The 7418-nt window shown below is 40.8% G+C and overlaps 1 long non-coding RNA gene across 1 annotated transcript in view; it reads right to left on the bottom strand.

Annotated features, from left to right (window-relative positions):
- Positions 1 to 2013: 2013 nt before the first annotated feature.
- Positions 2014 to 7418, bottom strand: part of LOC122544657 — an 18944-nt gene continuing 13539 nt past the window's right edge. The window contains exon 3 of the long non-coding RNA XR_006310418.1: positions 2014 to 2034. This is a non-coding gene — a long non-coding RNA (uncharacterized LOC122544657). The remainder of the gene's footprint in view (positions 2035 to 7418) is intronic.

Here is a 7418-nt window from a genome sequence, read left to right as displayed (position 1 = left end):
TTGTGTCGTCCTCTGTGGTCAGAGAACAACAGTTATGTATTTGGTTGGATATCCATTTTTGCTCCCTATTATGGACTGCCTCATATTGACCTTTTGTGTTGACCAATTTTTTCAATTTCCTCTTTACACATTTATCAATACTTTAACAGTTAGTTTCTTTTTCAAAACATCTGCATGCTCATTTTCTCTTTCATAATCAATGCCCTTTATCTCATCATTTGCTGAATTCTAAATTGTGGCAAAAGTGAGGACTGCAGATGGTGGAGATCAGAGTCAAGATTAGAGTGGTGCTGGAATAGCACAGCAGGTCGGGGAGCAGGAAAATCGATGTTTCGGGCAAAAGCGTTTCATCAGGAATGAGGCTGGAAGCCTCCAGGGTGGAGAAATAAATGGGAGCAGGGTGGGGCTGGAGAGAAGGTAGCTAAGAGTGTAACAGGTGGATGGAGGTGGGGATGAAGGTGATACGTCAGAGAGGAGGGTGGAGCGGATAGATGTGAAGGAAGATTGGCAGGTAGGATAGGTCATGATGATGCTGCTGAGCTGGCAGGTTGGAACTGGTGTAAGGTGGGGGGATGGGAAATGTGGAAACTGGTGAAGTCCACAAAGTTGATTATAAGCTTACTGAATCCTCTTGTAAGGATGCTGCCTTGAAGAAGTTCTCCTCTCTCCACAAAATCTGTGAGTTTCTCTCTCACTGCAACCCCCAGGTCATCTCCTCTGCCCTGAATTCTAAATTGTTCCCAGGCTTTATGTTTGTCTGTTTATTTTCTTCCCAATTTGTATGCCTATTCTTGGGATCAAATATCATCTCAGAACCCTAAAGTTCTGTTAAGTTTACAAAAGTAATACAAAAGCTCTGTAAATTGTAAAACTTTCCAAACTCAGGGCAACCTCCATCTGAAAAGTTAAATGCAGTTGATGTAGGGAGACATCAGCTGGATAGAGGGCAAGTTTCTCTCTAAGCCACACACCATAATCACTTGGAAATATATCCCCTTTCCTTCACTGTCGCTTGACCAAGACCCTGGAATTCCCTGTTCATGGCATTGTAGGCAGGACATGGACAACAGCTGTTCCAGAAGGTGGCTCACAACCGCCTGCTCAAAGGGGAATAAATGCGAAGCTCAGCCAGCGACGTCCCCGTCGCCAGAGTAAATAAACAAAAGTACCTGGGGTCTATCATTGTGGCATACAATACATCACAAGGTTTCTGTCTGCAGCATACCTGACACTAACATCTGTTGTCCGCTATACACTAAATCGAAGCATAGAGACGTTATTGCACACCCCTGCTCCAGGTCTGATTTTTGCACAGAGGCAGCTCCGAGACCAGGATTGATTCGGGGTGAGTTCAGGGAGAACCGGGGGCTGTTTGTAAGAGGCCGAGCGGAGCAGGAACTGGTCCCGGAACTTGGAGTCAGCGGGCTGGGCAGAAGAGAGAGACCTTTCTCGGGCTGTGTGTGGGCCTGCTGAGTGATGCAGAGCGGGAAGAAGCTGCTGTGGGACATTCTTGTGGTTTTTAATCCCCTACACACTGATGGGAATTCATTGTTTGGCTTCTATTTCCCGCTGTTTGTTGCGATTAGACATTGAATTGTAGGTAATTAAGGGACAGTACTGTATATCTAAATGAGATAGTAGTGCCCGTTGTTCTTCCTTCAACAGTTAGTGTATTGGGAGCTGAATATTGAACTTTGTAATCATTCCATTTATGGCGTTGTGCAGTTGTTGTTTAGTTTTTTGTACCTTAATAAACTCTTTTAGAATTTCACAATCAGAAAAAGATTGGGAGGAGCTCAGGGTTCGAGTGTAAGCTGGCCTTGCTCTGTTCACATTGCCCTGTTTAAAAACAGAATTATCATGATGGTGACGTGAATGTTGCGTTGATCAGTTGATGTCTTTCTACTCAGCTAATGGTGATTTACAGAATATATGTATAAAAATCTCTTGTCTTCCTCCAGGCAAATGATTCATGGACCAAGATATTGTAATATTTCCTCAGTACAAAGCCGAGTGAACAGCTGCTTCTAACAACTGGCAGATATGTTACTGTTGTCCGATTGGAGAACGTCCTTTCCACAGTCAGTGGATTGAGTCAGACACACATTGAGCTCAATTTCCACAAGTACACATTCAGTCCAAGAGTCAAACATAACTGATGATTTTTAAAAATTTCTCCCTGTACTCAGTGCATAACAACTCAGTTCCAATAAATGTCATTACGCATAGTCAATTATCATTTGCAGCATCAGAAGAGGGATAGACTGTATCCTCATATGAAGTAGACATTCAGGAACTTCATAAACTCCACATATAGTAAAGGCAGTTTTAAAGTTACAATCAAGGTGAACAAGCAGATCATGCTGTCACATTGTTACAGCAAGGATTTCTGGAGGAGATATTGAGTACAGATATAGAAGGAAACTTTGGCATTATCACTAACTGAGAGGGACAAAATTAATCTTTTGATAAACAGAAGTCCTACGCGCGCGCACACACCATTCTCTCTCGCACAGCTACTGACTGATTTACAGTAGTTGCAAATTTGTACACCATCCTGAAATGCTCATTACAACATCTAACAGTAATGAAGATCAATCTACACTGCAACTAGCAGAAAACATGACATTAAACTGTTTTTACTCTCAGATCTCAAGTCAAAGAAATTTACAGCACAGAATAAGTCTCTTCAAATTATTAAGTTTGACTGATCAAAGACAGTGTATAACAACATAATAGTTAACTGAACTAACAATTCTAATCCATTTCAACCAGAATTCCCTTTCCACTAAAAATATCATGGCAGCAGAGAAGCTGTCGTCCCCATCTGTATCAGAGTGTGTTTCTCCATTTCATAATTTTGTAGTTGTTTTCTTCTTCTATCCAGCAAAACGTTTTTTTTATTATTCCATATGCATTTCAAAGTGTGTTTCGATTTTCTGTGAAGAGCCCTGCATTCTTTTTGACTCTTCCGTCGATACATTAGAAAAATGCAAGGATTCGGCGTGTGGTTTTGTGAAGAAGTCAATGGAATCGGATGGTTGCCATATAAAGTGGTGCAAAAAGATAGAAAAAGCCAAAATTGGTATCAAGTTGCACAATTTTTTTCCAACAAGAGTTGATGGTTCAATAGATTGAATTTAACAGTTCAAATAATCTTCACTGAATGGTGGAATTCTCCTCTTCCTCTTCCTCCTCTGCCCCCAACCCCTCTGCCCCCAACCAAACAACATAGAGCAACACAAGACCACTGCACTAGATCCTGTCCAGATTGGCCAATTACCTTTCCTGTACAAGGAACACTGGTCAGTCAGCTGGAATGCAGATGAAATATTCATTTAGTTGCAAATTGGTTTGGTTAATACTGATCATTAATTTATTGGTAAAATATGTCACTATGCAATAATTGATAGCATCCTGAAAACCAGACCTTGATATCCCCACTGTTCCTATTTCGATTCTGCACTATAGGAGTTACAAAAATCCTTTGCTTTTCTCCCCTTGACTCCTGAAGGAAAGCGTACATACTTTTCTGCTGCAATGTGTTGCACATGCACCTGGCCATGGATCCTACAGGCACTACAACTAAGGAACATTGTGGACATTATCGAACTACATGTGCAGTGCCAGAGATTAACAGATATACAAACACATCCACTTTCACTGACAGGAGCTGACTCCAGTGGCAATGGATAGTACCTCATTCATGTCAAGGAGCAGAAGTTTGAACACTGAAGTACAGTAGCAGTTACTAAAAGTGAGATGTTTCAATTTGGATGACACTGAAGCACTGTGAAACACAATAACCAAGAATAAGGAGCAGATTGATATCTAGTATCAGAGAGTGAAGGAATCTCATTCTCACACTGAGCCTGGTGCTGATGAACACACGCATTCTGCACACTTTCATTCTGGTTGAAGGGCTGAGTAATGCAGAAGCATTTCCGTACGTTTTAATGTATGAAACATTGATTTATAAGGCATTAAACCCACCTCATAAAGTGTGTCAGATCATGACATGCAGAACTGGAAACATAAGGTGACATCCAAAAAATGTCAGTGTGATATAGACCAGTGCCATTCCTTTCAAGTGATACAGATTGGCAGTACAACAGAAAACTCACTCACACACAGCCAGTTAATGGTAAAAGGGTAAAAAAAATGAAATTTAGGCCCAGGTATTTCCAAATATGGACAGTTTTAAATTGACTCACCAAACCATTATTTGCTTCAGTTGGTGTCAGATGTTACATCTTAATGTTCAGCAGCAACTGATAAAGGCTCCTGCATACACAAAATGTAAAAAAAAAACTGTCTGAATACAATAAAATTCAGATTCATGGCAAATCTAAATATTCATCCAACTTTAATCCCTTAATCAGAAAAGGTTAGTGAATATTGATCGAGTTTATCCTACACTCAGACCCAGAACAAACACAGCTGAACATGGAAAGAGAATGAGATCCAAATACTCTACCTGACACTGTTGCCCACAGAACAAAACTGGCACTATAGTTATTCAAAGACAGATAACTGCACAAATAATCTCAAATTAGCATGTATATAGAGATACTGGCAGTGAGTGGATAAAGTTCAGAATCCCAACAGTTAGTGGAAACTAGTATGGAGAACAGGTGAAGAATAGAATGTCAGTTCTCAGGAAGGGTTACTGGACTGGAAATTTTAACTCTGGACACAATGGGCTGAATAGCCGTACCAATTCTGGACCTCTCATAAATCAGAAAATGCAGAAGACATTCAGGGCCAATCGCAACACCCTAAAATCTGCTTTCTCAGAATCAATCGCAGTCACTGAGAATTATTTTTCCTAAATTCATTCACAGGACGAGGGCATCACTGGCTTGGCCAGCATTTATTGCACATTCCTAACTGCCCAGGGGGTAGTTATGTGTCAGCCACATTGCTGTGGGTCTGGAAACACATGTAGGCCAGACCAGGTAAGGATGTCAGTTTCCTTCCTTTAAAGGACAGTAGTGAACAAGATGGGTTTTTCAGGCAAACAACAATAGATTCGTTGTCATCATTGGACTCATACAATATTATTTGCTGTCAGCGAATTAAGCAACTTTGATGCATGAGATTTGAAAGTGGCTGGTACTGATTGAGCCCTTGACTCTCAGTCACACAGCAGAAACTGACAAGGTTAGATCAATTCCTGAACCTCATGTGGACACAACAGAAACTGACAGGCGGAGATTGATAGCTGTTCTCACCAATTCACTCTGCAGAAACTGAAAGGGAGAGCATGGTACTTAAATACACTCCTCACACTCCCCATACACACTTTACAAAGACTGGCAGGTACAGTCTGATAAATGCATTTGCACATTTATAAACTAGACATTGACAGAGACAGATTCATAGCTACATCCTGAGATACACAGAGCAGAATATAACAGGGACAGATTGTTCAATCACACTCAAATGCACATGGCAGGACATTTCAGAGGAAGACTCGTAACTGCATTTTCATTCACAAAGCAGAAACTGACAGGAACAGATTGATAACACTGTTTCAAATTACTTAAATTGACATGTACAGTTTGATAATGACACTCTCATACTCACAGGAGAAACTGACAGGTAGAGATTGATAATAAAAGAAATCAGTGTTACGTTTGAACTAGTGACCCTTCCACAGAACTGACTGTGCATTCTTCTAGCTGCCATGTGGTCTTCTGTATTCTGGGGAAACTGAGTGTAGATTGAGTGTCCACTTTGCCAAACACCTACATTCTGTCCAGAAAACAAGACCCTGAGCTTCCAGTTGCCTGCCCCTTCAACACACCACCCTGTTCCCTGGCCAAGATCTCTGCCTCAGGCTTGCTGCAGTGCTCCAGTGAAGCTCAGTGCAAGCTGGAAGAACAGCACCTCATTTTCTGGTTGGGAAAAGAGCCTTCTAGACTCAATATTGACTTCTACAACTTGAGGGCAAGAGCTTTCCCGTGTCATAACCCAGAACCCCTCACACCAGGTCTTGTTATCACAAGGTCTGCTATTAGACATCAACAGTCACTAACAGTCCCTGTTAATAGTGAGTCACCTTCCTTGTCTGACCATGATCTTTGGATTCTATATCCATCTACATTTACTTCCAACACTTCAACATACCCTATCTTCTGCAGAAAAACTAATATTTTCCTGGCTTCCATCTCTTCACAGGAAGGGTTCCTGGACTGGAAATTTTAACTCTGATTTCTGTCCACAGACTCTGTCAGACCTGCTGAGTTTTTCCAGCAATTTGATTTTGTTTCTGATTTCCAGCATCTGCAGTTCTTTTGGTTTTCATTTAGAGATTAATAACTACATTTTCATATTCACAGTAGAAACTACCAGGGAGAATTGCTAACTACATTCACATGTTCACAAAAGAAAATTTGTCAGGCAAACATTGATAAATACACTCACATTTACATTACAGAGCCTAACTGGGAAGGATTCTTAACTAAAACCTTCACAAATCTGACAGAGACTGTTAAACACTAAACTCTCCCATTCACATAGCAGAAACTGGCAGGCTTAGATTGACAATTACCCAAACTCATTCACCAAGCAGATATCCTCAGGAGGCTAAGGAAATTCACCATGTCTATAAAGACTCCTGCAAATTTTTGTAGATGCACTACCTATCTGGATGTGTCACAGTATGGTATGGCTACTGTTCTGCCCAAGACCACAAGAAACTACAATGAGTTGTGAGCACAGTCCAGTACATCACTGAAAGCAATCTTCCATCCAAAGGCTCTTTTTACATTTGCCCCTGTCTCAGGAAAGCAGCCAATATAATCAAAGACTCATCTGACACCAGTTCTACGCTCCTCCACCCTGGTCTGCCAGGTAGAAAATACAGAAGTTTGAATACACCATCCAACAGATTCAAGAATTGATTCTCTGCTGTTTTTAGACTTTTGAATGGACCTCTCAAATTTTAATCTCTCCCACTGCACCTTCTCTGCAGCATTAACACTTTATTCCAGATGCTGTTCTATTGTCCTAATGCACTTTGCATGATATGGTCTGCCTGTAAGGCACTCAAAACAATACTTTTCATTGTATCTCTGTACATGTGACACTAATAAATCAGATAAAATCAAGTGGATAACTACACCCTCATGTTGCAGAATCTGAGAGGTACAGGTTAATAGCTACAGTCACACAACCTGACAGGAAAACCCTGACATTACAGCACCTGACAGGAAGGATTGATAACTAAACTGTCTTATTCACAAAGCAGAAATTGATAGTGACAGATGAAAGCTCAGCTCACACATACACATAGCATAAACTGGCAGGAATTGACAATTACACAGACATATTCACCGAGCAGAAACTGACAGCTATAGATTGATAACTATATTTATGTATTCACACAGCAGAGTCTGAAAGGTACAGATTGA

This window comes from Chiloscyllium plagiosum, chromosome 50 (genome assembly GCF_004010195.1).
Source record: "Chiloscyllium plagiosum isolate BGI_BamShark_2017 chromosome 50, ASM401019v2, whole genome shotgun sequence".
In the NCBI taxonomy this organism is placed as follows: Eukaryota; Metazoa; Chordata; class Chondrichthyes; order Orectolobiformes; family Hemiscylliidae; genus Chiloscyllium; species Chiloscyllium plagiosum.
Note: the sequence above shows the minus strand (reverse complement) of the source record. Positions and strands in the feature narration are given on the sequence as shown.